The sequence below is a fragment of the Nomascus leucogenys genome, chromosome 2 (genome assembly GCF_006542625.1).
Source record: "Nomascus leucogenys isolate Asia chromosome 2, Asia_NLE_v1, whole genome shotgun sequence".
Lineage (NCBI taxonomy): Eukaryota > Metazoa > Chordata > Mammalia > Primates > Hylobatidae > Nomascus > Nomascus leucogenys.
In genome coordinates, this window is record NC_044382.1 from 8,235,655 (window position 1) to 8,252,462 (window position 16,808).

General features: G+C 43.3%; 1 protein-coding gene and 1 long non-coding RNA gene across 2 annotated transcripts in view; both read right to left on the reverse strand.

Moving 5' to 3' along the window:
• Nucleotides 1-16,808, reverse strand: part of KCNIP1 (potassium voltage-gated channel interacting protein 1) — a 422,776-nt gene that overhangs the window by 340,079 nt on the left and 65,889 nt on the right. The gene's annotated exons all lie outside the window — the stretch shown is intronic.
• Nucleotides 1-16,808, reverse strand: part of LOC115837739 — a 71,204-nt gene that overhangs the window by 24,042 nt on the left and 30,354 nt on the right. Inside the window, exon 2 of the long non-coding RNA XR_004032799.1 lies at nt 291-518. This is a non-coding gene — a long non-coding RNA (uncharacterized LOC115837739). The remainder of the gene's footprint in view (nt 1-290; nt 519-16,808) is intronic.

The window sequence follows — 16,808 nt, forward strand, 5'->3', positions numbered from 1 at the left end:
GTCCTTAGAGTGTGAGTAATCCGAATTGAGATATGCTGTAAGGTTAAAATACCCACTGACTTCGAAGACTGAATACAAAGAAGTGGGGTTGGGGGGAGAAGAAGAAGACACAGTTATTTCATGACTATTTCCTATGGATTACATTTTGAATACTATGTTGAATATACAGTTGACCCTGAACGATGTGGGAGTTAGGAGTGCCAACCACCATGCCGTCAAAATTCTGTGTATAACCTTTGATTCCCCGGAAACTTAACTCCTAATAGCTTGCTGTTGACTGGAAGACTTACCCATACCATAAACAGTTGATTAACACATATTTTATATGTTATATGCAGTATATGCTGTATTCTTTTTTTTTCTTTTTTTTGAGATGGAGTTTCGCTCTTGTTGCCCAGGCTGGAGTGCAATGGTGTGATTTCGGCTCACTGCAACCTTGGCCTCCCAGGTTCGAGCGATTCTCTTGCCTCAGCTTCCTGAGTAGCTGGGAATATGCTGTATTCTTACAGTAAATGAGGCTAGAGAAAAGAAAATGTTATTGCGAGAAGTCATAAAGAAGAGACCATATATTTACTATTTATTAAGTGAAAGTGGATCATCAAAAGATCATCATCCTCTTTGTTTTCATGTAGAGTGGGCTGAGGAGGAGGCGGAAGAGGAGGGGCTGGTCCTGCTATCTCAGGGGTGGCAGACTAGGGCTGGTCCTGCTGTCTCAGGGGTGGCAGAGGCTGCACAAAGCCACGTGTAAGGGGTGGCAGAGGCTGCACAAAAGACCCACACAGTTCAAACCTGTGTTGTTCAAGCCTCAACTGTATTGGGTTAATAAAATATCATATTAAAATGGATTTTACCTGGTTCCTTTTTCTTTTCAATGTGGCTATGAAAAATGTAATGTTACATATGTGGTCTATATCGTGTTTCTGTTGGCCAGAGAAGAGAGACAGTGGGTGGGGAAGGGTCGCACTGGGAAGTTGGGTAGAGCCAGTGGTCATAGTCCCATGCAAAGTGGAAAGAGCATGGCCTTTGGTAAATGACCACCTGAACTTGAACTGCAGCTCCGTCATTTATTTTGGACTTGTGACTTAATCACTTTAAGTGTTGGTTTCCCCAGCTGTCAGGGGGCATAAACATGCTGCCTTCTCCCATGGACGCTGTGAGGGTCAGATGTAGGACAGCCGTAAATCATGGCCTGCTCAGGCCTGTGTCCCAGTGCAATTATTAACAGCACCTCCTTCAGTTGCAGAATTTTTTCAGTTAAAGCAATACATGATACAGTTTCCCTGGTGAAATGAGATCACATATATTAAGCACTTGGTACATTGTAAGTGCACAATTCTATGTCTAAAATGATCATACGACTCAGAGATGGAAGATGGTGACTTTCTCTTCTATAATGTCACTTAATTTCTGACTCCAAGCTCCATTTCTGGTTGAAGCAGAAAACTCAGCCTAGTCATTTTCAGATAAATTTGGTTATTTTAGAATTATATTCAAATCCAGTTCTATCTTCTTCCTTCTTCCATGGGTAGAGTCTAGACCGGGGGAGTGGTGGCTTATGCAGGTCACAGCATTGGACAGGGAGGGAATATTTGGTGTTTGACTTCTCTTGGCTTCCTTCCACCACCTCTCTGATTACTTCCTCCCCTGCTGATGGCATCAGGGTCCTGCCGTGGTCCACAGCTCCTCCTCTGCTGTGGAAGCCCCAAACCTCGCCGGGGTCTTGGCTTCTGCAGCCTCCTAAGGACTGGCCATGTTTTTCCATTTCAGAGGTCAGCACTGGACACTGACTCTGTCTGTCCCCTCTGTCTCAGCTCTCTTCTTCCATTCACCTGGACAACGACGTTTACACTTTAGGAAGATCTGTGAAATTCACTAACCAAGTAGACTTTGCACCTGTTCTGTCCCTTGTTTTTCGCTAAGTTCATGGGATACAGAGACATATAAGAAAGGTTACTGCCCTCAAAGAAAATATCATCTTAGCCAGGACACTCACTCAAATGGCACGTGAAAAATGATAGCTTCCAGAAAAGAAATGTAAATAGAGGGCTATATGACTGGGGAGGATGAACTGGTTACTTGTGGGCAAGAAAGCCAGGGTTGAGGAACTTGTATGGATAGCTGCTGCTGAGTAGTCTTGAGGGCCACCTGGAAATGTGGAGGGACGGTGACCCAGCAGAGGACCCAGTGTGAACAAAGGCTCAGAGGTGGGACGCGATTTTTGTAGGTACAATGGATCAATTTGATTGGAGGGAAGGGTATTAGTAGCGAGGAGGAGACATCAGGCTGAAAAGTCCTCTTAAAGCTCTGAATGGAAGGTTGCAGAGTTTGGTTTTGATCCCATGGGCACGGTTTTGAGTAGGGGACTGGATAGGATCTGAATTGTATTTTGAGAACCTTTACCCAGAAGTCACACATAACAGACTGAGGGGGAAGCAGGGAGCCAAGGGGGCCCAGTGAGGAGGACTTGAGAAGGCAAGGGCTGGAGAAATGATGGGAAGGGGTTATTTGTTTTGTTTTTTGAGACAGAGTCTCACTTTGTAGCCCAAGCTGGAGTGCAGTGGTGCAGTCTCAGCTCTGCAACATCCACCTCCTGGGTTCAAGCAATTCTTCTGCCTCAGCCTCCCCAGTAGCTGGTATTACAGGTGCATGCCACTCTGCCCAAGCTAAATTTTGTATTTTTAGTAGAGACAGGGTTTCTCCATGTTGGTCAGGCTGGTCTTGAACTCCTGACCTCAAGTGATCCACCCACCTCGGCCTCCCCAAATGCTGGGATTACAGGCCTGAGCCACCGAGCCAGGCTGGGAAGGGGTTATTTGGAAGAAACATTACTGAGGTTGATTTCAGAAGCTTTGGGCACCGAATGAGATGTAAAAAATTAAAGGAGGGGCAGAGAAAGGTGATTTTCAGGTTTGGAGTGGGTGGAAAGTGAAAGAGCGGTGCTCATGGAAGAGAGAATTTAACTTGGCAGCAGAAAGTAAGACTCCTGTGGTAGGCATCAGGAGGCTTACAAGCTGCCTGGTTGTCCAAACAAAGACGTCTAGTGGGCAAGACTGGGTATGAGGAGAGAAGGGCAAGGTGGACAGGCGAATTGGAGAGTTATTTTATTTTAGGAAATTAGGACTTAGGAAAAGAAGAGAGAGCAAATCAGGTAAATATATTCGTTAGATTCTCAACAGGAAGCAGATGCTACTCTATGTTCAGGTGATTTGACTCATGATCAAGGTGTCAGTGGAGTATAGAGAAAACACCAGGACCAGGTGTTTAAAACCAGGGGCCAGGGCAGCAGAGCTTTTACTATCTTATACCCACAAAAAAAACGGGGAATGGGGAGTTTACCGGAACCCAGACGACAAGAGGGTTTTGCAGGGTCAGATGCCTTGGGAGGGGCGGTGACTTCTGCCAAGGTGGCCTCATGCAGAAGGGACCAGGAGAAAATAGACCCCGTCTCCCATTGGCAGAGAGTGGAGCATTTGAGAAAAATGGAAGGTTCCAGCAAAGCAGCCATAGCCTGTACTCTGAGGGAGGAAGAGGCTCACTAATTCCCCAGGAGAGACAGATTTCTGGCTGCTTATTCTTTTATTCAATAACTTTTATTGAGTTTCTTTCTTATTATAAATGTAGTACATGTTCATTGTAGAAAAATTAGAGACCATAGACATGTGAAAATAAGAAATTAAAAGTCAATAGAAATCCCAGTCCTCAGATAAAATGACTGCTTACAAAAAATGTGATTATTCTGGACTTTCCTGTTAAAATATATAATTGAGATGTCTTTATATGTTGGTACATACAAACAGATGTCATTTTGAACAGTTACTTTTATATGGACGCATTACAGTTTATTTCAATAACTCCTCTTAGTGGAGATTCTCATTGAGTTCCACATACGAAATAATACTGCATCCTTCTAGCTAAAAATTTACACCTCCTTAGGCTCAGTTCCTAGTGGTAGAATTACTGGGGCAAAAGATATACTCAATTAAAAAGATATTGCACCATATTCTAGCATTAATTTTAAAGAGAGGATATTATTTAAGAGTTAAAGGGTGGATTTCTTTGTTAAACATATCTTAGAAATTTTAGTGAATCTGGGAAAATTACTAAACTTCACTGCCTCAGTTTCCCCATCTGTAAAATGGGGATGATAATAAAACTATGCACCTTATAGGGTTGTTGTTAAGATTAACGCACTTCCTGTTTGCCCCAAGAAATGAGTGCTGGCTGTGAGCTGCACTTTTTTTTTTCTAGGCAGGAAATGGGTAAAATGAGTTACGGTAAATATTAAAAAAACTTAGCTGTTACTATTGCCAAATGTCTTCTTACACAGGAGATACTGAGTGGCTTGATCGTCTCCATTTTAAGTGCAGAAATGTAGCTTTTTCATTAAAAACCTTCAACACCAGCTCTGTCGCAGCACTGAGGTAGAAGGGAAGGCCCCTGTGACAAGGCTGAGTTAGCAAACCCCTGACCTCTAGCATGGTTTGACCAGGAATGATGAGTCTCTTCAATGATCATTCCTCCGCATCATTTCTTTAAGCTGACTTCCGGGAGGAGCCAGAAGTGGAGGATCCCAGGCCTTCTCCGCCTAGGCCTGGAATTTGTGGTTTCTGATTGAGGGCCTGCCCATGAGGGTTAGAGGGGGGGGCTGAGAGCTGAGCTGCCCTAGTAGCATTGCCTCCTTGATGGAAGGACTCTCTCCCACCCTGAGATATGACTTGGGGGCCACGTCAGCTCTGGCTTCAGCCTCAAGAGTTCAGACCAGATTTAGGAATCCTCCCCAGCCCTCCCAGAGTGAGGCTTGGTGACAAGGGGAGAGGAGAGTGAGCGGGGGCCAGGGGTGGACCTTGGGACATCTGGGAGGTTTCCAGAGGGCTTGTAGTCGCTCCTGGAACTGAGTTTGCACCCCTCACTGTGGCCTCCTGACTAGCTCTTCTGGCTCTTGGAGCACCCTTCTCCAATCCCGCTCCCCTCTCCTCTCCAGCAGCCTTCCACAAGGCAAGCCTGTTCCTGTCTGAGAGCTGTGCAGTGGCTGTGCCTTCTGCCTGGAGAGCTCTTCCTCAATACCTCCCAGGACTGGCAATTTCATGGCATGGAGGCGTCACTCCAAAGGGAGGTTCCCCTAGTCACCTCATCCTCACCTTCATCCACTGGAGAACCTATTGAGTGCCAGGCACTTCTGGGCCCCAGGGATAGAGAGATAATCAAAATAGAAAAAACTCCTTGTGGCGCTCATAGCCCAGGGGAGAGGGGCAGAAAACAAACGAGAGAGACACCAGGGAACGATCAGAGAGCTCCTTGGAGACACGAGCCTGGAGGGTTGACAGGATGGCGGGCCTGACACTGGTATGGACCATGAAGTCAGAAGGCTTGTTGTGGACTTGATGTTCCTTCTGAAACTGTTCAGAAAGAAGGAACCAGCCATGTTCCCCGGGCAGGCTAAGCAGTGGTTCTCACCTGGGTGGTGTGTCTTGAGACATTTTTGGTTGTCACGGCTGGGGGTGGGGGGTGCCTCTGGTATCCAGTGGGTAGAGGCCAGGGATATTGCTTAATGTCACAGCACACAGGACAGTCCCCCCCAGCAAAGAATTATCCCATCCAAAATGTCAGTAGTGCCGTTGTAGAAAGTCCTGGGCTGTAGGATTAGGGATCCAAGGATAGGAACACACTGAGGGAAATGTGAGGGAGAGGCAGACGGCAAACACAAACACAAAAGCGGAAAGAAATCAGCAGGCAAACCCCTCCCTGGCTTCCTCCATCAGCCCCATCCCCTCACTCAGAAAGAATGAAACAACGTCCTCGTGGGTTATCCCGATTGATTATCATGGTGTCTACTCACAGAAAAAGAGAGAAAACTATATATGACAGGAGATAAAACACTACATTTAAACTCAGCTAAGGTAACAGCATTGATGAATCATGCAAAGTTTTGCAGAAACTGAGGTCATCATTGAAAATTCATTCAACAAACATTTGCTGAGCACCTACTACGTGCTGAGCAATGGAAGCCTTCCCAACACCTGGAAGAATCTCTGCCCCATTTCCACAGCTCCCTTTTCGCATCACACATAGAAACAAGAAGCCACAGACTGGGAAAAGCCCAGGTAGATTCAGCACATTTATTTATACCCCAAAGAATACTCATTGAATTTTTAGTTGAAAAGCTCAAGTAGATTTTGATAGAGAAGGGATAGCAAGTAATGATTTCCTTCTTTCAAACACACACACATTTTGTAAGTTCCTGAAACCTGGATCCATTCAATAGTCAACATCTAGCATTAATAGAGTGGCAAAAGAAAAACTTCAGCAGAATTAGATTTGAAAGAGTTTAATTGAGCAATGAATGACTTTGAATTGGGCAGCCTCCTGAGCCAGAGTAGACTCAGAGACTCCAGCGCAGCCATGTGGTGGAAAAAGATTTATGGACAGAAAAAGGAAAGTGATGCACAGAGAACAGAAGTGAGGGACAGAAACAGCTGGGTTGGTTATAGCTCAGCATTTGCCCTGTTTGAACATGGGTCAAACAGTTGGCCACATTTGATTGGCCAAAACTCGTTGATCTGCACAAGTGTAGGCTGCAGTCTGTTTACATCTCTACTTGTTATAGTTCACGGTGTGCAGAGAAACCTTTAGGCTGACCCTAAAATATGTAAGGAGGCAGCTTTAGGTTAAACTTGATTTAACAATAGACTTTTTCCTAAAAAGCTTCATCGAGTTGATTGCACGTCTCACAGCAGAGGGTACCTTAGATATAAGCGAGAATATTAGATATGACATACAGACCATAGTTTCTTCTCCCTTGCCTGAGGCAGACATTGCTAACTGATTGCAACACTCTTGATTGGATTTACAGAATTCTGGAGCCAGTCTCAGAGTTCTTCCCAAGGCAGGGCTCCTGACACTCAATGCCCATTAATCTTAGTCGCTGTGAGGATGAGACGTATCTGCCTTCTACATACATCCTTTGTTACCTTGGGTCACTTCTTTCCCATCTTCAACTCGCGCTGCCTTTTTTTTTTTTTTTAACTTCCACTCAGGAATGGTAGCAGATACAGTTGGACAAGACTAGGGGAACACGCAGTGTGGGGAAAAGAAAGAGAGATCAGCCTGTTACTGTGTCTATATAGAAGGAAGTAGACATAAGAGACTCCATTCAGTTCTGTATTTGAGATGCTGTTAATCTGTGACCCTACCCCCAACCTTGTCCTTGCAAGAGACATGTGCTGTGGTGACTTAAGGTTAAAAGGATTTTGGGCGGTGCAGAATGTGCTTTGTTTAAAGATAAAGGAGAAAACCGCCTTTAGGAATAAGGTGGGGCTTGCTGAAGCAATACTGCTAAAAGGTTTATGGAGATGTTCGCATATACATTTCAAAGCACAGCACGGGTGATGGTAAAGATAATCATGAATAAATACTAAGGGAACTCAGAGGCCGGTGCCGGTGTGGGTCCTCTGTAAGCACAGCACCGGTCCCCTGGGCCCCGCTTTTCCTTCTCTACACTTTGTCTCTGTGTCTTATTCCTTTTCTCAAGTCTTTCGTCCCACCTAACGAGAAGCACCCACAGGTGTGGTGGGGCAGGCCACCCCTACATCTGGCGACCAACGTGGAGGCGCTTTTCTCTAAGGTGAAGGTACGCTGGAGCGTGGTCATTGAGGACAAGTCGACGAGAGACTCCCGAGTACGTCTACAGTCAGCCTTGCGGTAAGCTTGTGCGCTCGGAAGAACCTAGGGTAACAATGGGGCAAACTAAAAGTAAATATGCCTCTTATCGCAGCTTTATAAAAATTCTCTTAAAAAGAGGGGGAGTTAAAGTGTCTACCAAAAATCTAAATACACTCTTTCAAACAATAGAACAGTTTTGCCCACGGTTTCCAGAACAGGGAACTTTAGATCTAAAAGATTGGGAAAAAATTGGCAAAGAATTAAAACAAGCAAGTAGGGAAGGTAAAATCATTCCACTTACAGTATGGAATGATTGGGTTATTATTAAAGTAGCTTTAGAACCGCTGCAAACAGAAGAAGATAGCGTTCCAGTTTCCGATGTCCCTAAAAGCTGTGCAGTAAATTGTGAAAAAGAGGCAGGGATAGAGTCCCGGAAAAGAAAAGAAAGTTCACACTGTAAATGCGTAGCAGAGCCGGTAATGGCTCGGTCAACGCAAAATGTTGACAATAATCAATTACAGGAGGTAATATATCCTGAAACGTTAAAATTAGAGGAAAAAGATCCAGAATTGACAGAGCCATCAGAGTCTAAACCACGAGGGCCAACTCCTCTTACAACAGCTCAGATGCCTGCAACCTTAGAACCTCAAATGCAGGTTAAACAAGTACAAACTCCAAAAAAAGATCAAGTAGAAAAAGATAGAGTCTCTGTCACGGCAATGCCAATCCAAATACAGTGTCCACAATATCAGCAGGTAGAAAGTAAGATCCAGCCGCCAGTAGCCTATCAACACTGGCCGCCAGCTGAACTGCAGTATCGGCAGCCTCCAGAAAATCTGTATGGACAGCCAGGAGCATTTCCAGTGCCACAGGGCAGGGTGCCATATCCTCAGCCGCCCACCATGAGACTTAATCCTACAGCACCGCCTAGTACACAGGGTAGTGCAATACATAAAATTATTGATGAGGCAAGAAAACAGGGAGATATTGAGGCGTGGCAATTCCCAGTAATATTAGAAGCAAGACCACCTGGAGAAGGGGCCCAAGAGGGAGAGCCTCCCGTAGCTGAAGCCAGATATCAGTCCTTTTCTATGAAAATGCTAAAAGAGATGAAAGAAGGAGTAAAACAGTATGGACCCAACTCTCCTTACATGAGAACATTGTTAGATTCCATTGCTCATGGACATAGACTCATTCCTTATGATTGGGAGATTCTGGCAAAATCATCACTCTCACCCTCTCAATTTTTACAATTTAAGACTTGGTGGATTGATGGGGCACAAGTACAGGTCTGAAGAAATAGGACTGCCAATCCTCCAATTAACATAGATGCAGATCAACTATTAGGAATAGGTCAAAATTGGAGCACTGTTGACCAACAAGCAATAATGCCAAATGAGGCCATTGAGCAAATCAGGGCTATCTGCCTTAGGGCCTGGGAGAAAATCCAAGACCCAGGAACCGCCTGCCCTTCCTTTAATGCAATAAGACAAGGCTCTAAAGAGCCATACCCTGATTTTGTAGCAAGACTTCAAGATGCTGCTCAAAAGTCAATTACCGATGAGAATGCCCGTAAAGTCATACTGGAGTTGATGGCATATGAAAACGCCAATCCGGATTGTCAATCAGCCATTAAGCCATTAAAAGGAAGGGTTCCCGCAGGATCAGATGTAATCTCAGAGTATGTTAAAGCATGCGATGGAATTGGAGGAGCTATGCATAAAGCTATGCTTATGGCTCAGGCAATCACAGGAGTTGCTTTAGGAGGACAAGTGAAAACATTTGGGGGAAAATGTTATAATTGTGGTCAAATCGGTCATCTAAAAAAGAACTGCCTAGTCACAAATAAGCCAAATGTAACTACTCAAGCTACTACAACAACAGATAAAAGGCCACCTGGCCTATGTCCAAGATGTAAAAAGGGAAAACATTGGGGTAATCAATGTCGTTCTAAATTTGATAAAAATGGGCAACCACTGTCGGGAAACGAGAGGAGGGGCCAGCCTCAGGCCCCGCAACAAACTGGGGCGTTCCAAATTCAACCCTTTGTTCCTCAGGATTTTCAGGAACAACAACCCCCACTGTCGCAAGTGTCTCAGGGATTAAGCCAGTTATCACAATACAGCAATTATCCCCCGCCACAAGTGGCAGTGCAGCAGTAGATTTGTGTACTTTACAAGCAGTCTCTCTGCTTCCAGGGGAGCCTTCACAAATAATCCCCACAGGGGTATACGGCCCATTGCCTGAGGGGACTGTAGGACTAATCTTAGGAAGATCAAGTTTAAATCTAAAAGGAGTTCAAATTCATACTGGTGTGGTTAATTCAGACTATGAAGGCGAAATTCAATTGGTTATTAGTTCCTCTATTCCTTGGAGTGCCAGTCCAGGAGACAGGATGCTCAATTATTACTCCTACCTTATATTAAAATTGGAAACAGTGAGATAAAAAGAACAGGAGGGTTTGGAAGCACTGATCTGGCAGGAAAGGCTGCATACTGGGCAAGTCTGGTCTCTGAGAGCAGACCTGTGTGTAAGGCCATTATTCAAGGAAAACAGTTTGAAGGGTTGGTAGACACAGGAGCAGATATCTCTGTAATTGCTTTAAATCAGTGGCCAAAAAATTGGCCTAAACAAAAGGCTGCAACAAGACTTGTCGGCGTAGGCGCAGCTTCAGAAGTGTATGAAAGTACAATGATTTTACATTGTTTAGGGCCAGATAATCAAGAAAGCACTGTTCAGCCAATGATTACTTCAATTCCTGTTAGTCTATGGGGTCGAGATTTGTTACAACAATGGGGTGCAGAAATCATTATGCCCGCTCCATTATACAGCCCCATGAGTCAAAAAATCATGACTAAGATGGGATATATACCAGGGAAGGGATTAGGAAAAAATGAAAATGGCATTAAAGTCCCAATTGAGACTAAGAAAAATCTACAAAGAAAAGGAATAGGGTATCCTTTTTAGGGGCGGCCACTGTAGAGCCTCCTAAACCCATTCCATTAACTTGGAAAGCAGAAAAACCGGTATGGGTAAATCAGTGGCCGCTACCAAAGCAAAAACTGGAGGCTTTACACTTATTAGCAAAGGAACAATTAGAAAAGGGACACATTGAGCCTTCATTCTCACCCTGGAATTCTCCTGTATTTGTAATTCAGAAAAAGTCAGGCAAATGGCGTATGTTAATGGACTTAAGAGCCATAAACACTGTAATTCAACCCACGGGGCCTCTCCAACCTGGATTGCCCTCTCCGGCCATGATCCCAAAAGACTGGCCTTTAATTATAATTGATCTTAAGGATTGCTTTTTTACCATTCCTCTGGCAGAACAAGATTGTGAAAAATTTGCCTTTACTATACCAGCCATAAATAATAAAGAACCAGCCACCAGGTTTCAGTGGAAAGTATTACCTCAGGGAATGCTTAATAGTCCAACTATTTGTCAAACTTTCGTAGGTCAAGTCCTTCAACCAGTTAGAGACAAATTTTCAGATTGTTATATCATTCACTATATTGATGATATTTTATGTGCTGCAGAAACAAGAGACAAATTAATTGACTGTTACACATTTCTGCAAGCAGAGGTTGCCAACGCAGGACTAACAATAGCATCTGATAAGATCCAAACCTCTGATCCTTTTCATTATTTGGGGATGCAAATAGAAAATAGGAAAATTAAGCCACAAAAAATAGAAATAAGAAAAGACACGTTAAAAACACTAAATGATTTTCAAAAATTGCTAGGTGATATTAATTGGATTCGGCCAACTCTAGGCATTCCTACCTATGCCATGTCAAATTTGTTCTCTATCCTTAGAGGAGATCCAGACTTAAATAGTAAAAGAATATTAACCCCAGAGGCAACAAAAGAAATTAAATTAGTGGAAGAAAAAATTCAGTCAGCGCAAATAAATAGAATAGATTCTTTAGCTCCACTCCAACTTTTAATTTTTGCCACTGCACATTCTCCAACAGGCATCATTGTTCAAAATACTGATCTTGTGGAGTGGTCATTCCTTCCTCACAGTACAATTAAGACTTTTACATTGTACTTGGACCAAATAGCTACATTAATTGGTCAGACAAGATTACGAATAATAAAATTGTGTGGTAACGACCCAGACAGAATAGTTGTTCCTTTAACCAAGGAACAAGTTAAACAAGCCTTTATCAATTCTGGTGCATGGCAAATTGGCCTTGCTGATTTTGTAGGAATTATTGATAATCATTACCCAAAATCAAAAATCTTTCAGTTTTTAGAATTGACTACTTGGATCTTACCTAAAATTACCAGACATGAACCTTTAGAAAATGCTCTGACAGTATTTACTGATGGTTCCAGCAATGGAAAAGCGGCTTACACAGGGCCAAAGGAGCGAGTAATCAAAACTCAATATCAATCAGCTCAGAGGGCAGAGTTGATTGCAGTCATTACAGTGTTAGAAGATTTTAATCAACCTGTTAATATTATATCAGATTCTGCATATGTAGTACAGGCTACAAGGGATGTTGAGACAGCTCTAATTAAATATAGCATGGATGATCAGTTAAACCAGCTGTTCAATTTGTTACAACAAACTGTAAGAAAAAGGAATTTCCCATTTTATATTACTCATATTCGAGCACATACTAATGTACCAGGACCTTTAACTGAAGCAAATGAAAAAGCTGACTTACTGGTATCCTCTGCATTCATAAAAGCACAAGAACTTCATGCTTTGACTCATGTAAATGCAGCAGGGTTAAAAAACAAATTTGATGTCACGTGGAAACAGGCAAAAAATATTGTACAACATTGTACCCAGTGTCAAGTACTACACCTGCCCACCCAAGAGGCAGGAGTTAATCCCAGAGGTCTGTGTCCTAACACATTATGGCAAATGGATGTTACCCACGTACCTTCATTTGGAAAATTATCATATGTTCATGTAACAGTTGATACTTATTCACATTTCATATGGGCAACATGCCAGACAGGAGAAAGTACTTCCCATGTTAAAAAACATTTATTATCTTGTTTTGCTGTGATGGGAGTTCCAGAAAAAATTAAAACTGACAATGGACCAGGTTATTGTAGTAAAGCTTTCCAAAAATTCTTAAATCAGTGGAATATTACACATACAACAGGAATTCCTTATAATTCCCAAGGACAGGCCATAGTTGAAAGAACTAATAGAACACTCAAAACTCAGTCACTTAAACAAAAAAAAGGGGGAGACAGTAAGGAGTGTACCTCTCCTCAGATGCAGCTTAATCTAGCACTCTATACTTTAAATTTTTTAAACATTTATAGAAATCAGACTACTACTTCTGCAGAACAACATCTTACGGGTAAAAAGAACAGTCCACATGAAGGAAAACTGATTTGGTGAAAAGACAACAAAAATAGGACATGGGAGATAGGGAAGGTGATAACCTGGGGAAGAGGTTTTCCTTGTGTTTCACCAGGAGAAAATCAGCTTCCTGTTTGGATACCCACTAGACATTTGAAGTTCTACAATGAACCCATCAGAGATGCAAAGAAAAGCGCCTCCACGGAGACGGAAACACCGCAATCGGGCACCATTGACTCGCAGGATGAATCAAGTGGTGATATTAGAAAAACAGATGAAGTCACCACGCACCAAGAAGGCGGAGCTGCCAACCTGGGCACAGTTAAAGAAGCTGACACTGTTAGCTAGAAAAAGCCTAGCTAGCACAAAGGTGACACAAACCTCAGAAAAAATGCTGTTTGCAGCTTTAATGGTTGTATCAACGGTGGTAAGTCTCCCCATGCCTGCAGGAGCAGCTGCAGCTAATTATACCTACTGGGCCTATGTGCCTTTCCCGCCCTTAATTCGGGCAGTCACTTGGATGGATAATCCCATTGAAGTATATGTTAATAATAGTGTGTGGGTAGCTGGTCCCACAGATGATCGTTGCCCTGCAAAACCGGAGGAAGAAGGAATGATGATAAATATTTCCATTGGGTATCGTTATCCTCCTATATGTCTCGGGAGAGCACCAGGATGTTTAATGCCTGCTATCCAAAATTGGTTGGTAGAAGTACCTACTCTCAATCCCACCAGTAGATTTACTTATCATATGGTAAGCGGTATGTCACTCAAACCACAGGTAAACTATTTACAAGACTTCTCTTATCAAAGATCATTAAAATTTAGGCCAAAAGGAAGACCTTGCCCCAAGGAGATTTCCATAGAAACAAAAGATTTAGTTTGGGAAAAATGTGTAGCCGATAGTGCCGTGATTTTACAAAACAACACATTTGGAACTGTTATAGATTAGGCACCTCGAGGTCAATTCTACCACGATTGCACAGGACAAACTCAATTCTGTCCCAATGCACTAGTGAGTCCAACTGTTGATAGTGACTTAACAAAAAATTCAGACAAACATAGGTACAAGAAATTTCAGTCTTTCTACCCTTGGAAATGGGGAGAAAAGGGAACCTCTACTCCAAGACCAAAAATAATAAGTCCGGTTTTTGGTCCTGAACATCCAGAATTATGGAGGCTTACTGTGGCTTCATACCACCTTAGAATTTGGTCTGGGAACCAAACTATAGAAACAAGAGATTATAAAACATTTTACTCTATCAACCTAAATTCCAGTCTAACAGTTCCTTTACTAAGTTGTGTAAAACCCCCTTATATGTTAGTCATAGGAAATGTAGTTATTAAACCAAACTCCCAAACTATAACATGTGAAAATTGCAGATTGTTTACTTGCATCGATTCGACTTTTGATTGGCAACACCGTATTCTGCTTGTGAGAGCAAGAGAAGGCGTGTGGATCCCTGTGTCCATGGATCGACCATGGGAGGCCTCGCCATCCATTCATATTTTGACTGAAGTATTAAAAGGCATTTTAAATAGATCCAAAAGATTCATTTTTACTTTAATTGCAGTGATTATGGGATTGATTGCAGTCACAGCTACAGCCACTGTGGCAGGAGTCGCATTGCACTCTTCTGTTCAGACAGTAAGCTTTGTTGACGATTGGCAAAAGAATTCCACAAGGTTGTGGAATTCACAATCTGGTATCAATCAAAAATTGGCTAATCAAATTAATGACCTTAGACAAACTGTCATTTGGATGGGAGATAGGCTCATGAGCTTGGAACATCGTTTCCAGTTACAGTGTGACTGGAATACGTCAGATTTTTGTATTACACCCCAAGTTTATAATGAGTCTAGACATCACTGGAACATGGTAAGACGCCATTTACAGGGAAGAGAAGATAATCTCACTTTAGACATTTCTAAATTAAAAGAACAAATTTTTGAAGCCTCTCAGAGTCACTTAAATATTGTGCCTGGAGCTGAGGTGTTAGATCAAGTGGCAAAAAATCTTTATGGATTAAACCCCACGACTTGGATTAAGTCTATTGGAAACTCTACTGCAGTAAATTTTGGAATTATGTGTCTCTGTTTAATCGGTTTGTTTTTAGTGTGCCGGACCAGTTGAAGAATCCTGCGCCAAAATCGAGAGAACAAACAAGCCTTCATCGCCATGGCACATTTATATAGAGGGAAAGGGAAGGAGAATGTTGCGGGAAGTCAGGGACCTTGAACTGAGGGACTGGCTGAAGCCACAGCAGAAAAACATAAAATATGAAGATTTCATGGACATTTTATTAGTTCTCCAAAATTAATACTTTTGTAATATCTTATGTCTTTACTTTAATCTCTTAATCCCATCATCTTCTTTGTAAGCTGAGGAGGATATATGTCACCTCAAGACCCTGTGATGATTGCCTTAACTACACAAATTGTTTGTAGAGGACGTGTGTTTAAACAATACGAAAACTGGGCATCTTGAAAAAAGAATGAGATAACAGCGGTGTTCAGGAAACAAAGGAGGTAACCTTGAACTGGCCGCCGGTGAGCCGGACAGAACAGAGCCATATCTTTTCTCCTTCTGCACACAAATAGGAGAGATACCACTGAATTCTTTTTTTCAGCAAGGAATATGCCTGAGAAAGAGAATGCGCTCTGAGGGTAGGCCTATAAACGACCCCCTTGGAGGCGTGCCGCCTTTTACGGTTGAAGCCGAAGGGATGAAATAAGCCCCGGCCTCCTGTAGTGCTCCCAGGCTTATTAGGATGAGGAAATTCCCACCTAATAAATTTTGGCCAGTCAGGTTGTCTGCTCTCAAACCCTATTTCCTGATAAAATGTTATCAATGACTATGCGTGCCCAAAAATTTCGTTGGCAATTTTAATTTCAATTTTAACACCACCCTGTGAACTCATCCTGCCTCCACTTGCTTTGTGATATTCTATTACCTTGTGAAGTATGTAATCTCGGTATCGTGATGACAATAGTAGTTTTGTTGAAAAGAAAAGGGGGAAATGTGGGGAAAAGAAAGAGAGATCAGCCTGTTACTGTGTCTATATAGAAGGAAGTAGACATAAGAGACTCCATTCAGTTCTGTATTTGAGATGCTGTTAATCTGTGACCCTACCCCCAACCTTGTCCTTGCAAGAGACATGTGCTGTGGTGACTTAAGGTTAAAAGGATTTTGGGCGGTGCAGAATGTGCTTTGTTTAAAGATAAAGGAGGAGGGTGGAGCCAAGATGGCCGAATAGGAACAGCTCCGGTCTCCAGCTCCCAGCCCCAGCGACACAGAAGACGGGTGATTTCTGCATTTCTGCTTGAGGTACCGGTTTCATCTCACTAGGGAGTGCCTAACAGTGGGTGCAGGACAGTCGGTGAAGCGCACTGTGCGCGAGCCGAAACAGGGCGAGGCATTGCCTCACTCGGGAAGCGCAAGGGGTCAGGGAGTTCCCTTTCCTAGTCAAAGAAAGGGGAAGCAGACGGCACCTGGAATATCGGGTCAGTCCCATCCTAATACTGCGCTTTTCCAACGGGCCTGGAAAACGGCACACTAGGAGATTGTGTCCCGCACCTGGCTCAGAGGGTCCTATGCCCACGGAGTCTCGCTAATTGCTAGCACAGCAGTCTGAGATCAAGCTGCGAAGCGGCAGCGAGGCTGGGGGAGGGGCGCCCGCCATTGCCCAGGCTTGCTTAGGTAAACAAAGCAGCCAGGAAGCTCGAACTGGGTGGAGCCCACCACAGCTCAAGGAGGCCTGCCTGCCTCTGTAGGCTCCACCTCTGGGGGCAGGGCACAGACAAACAAAAACTCTG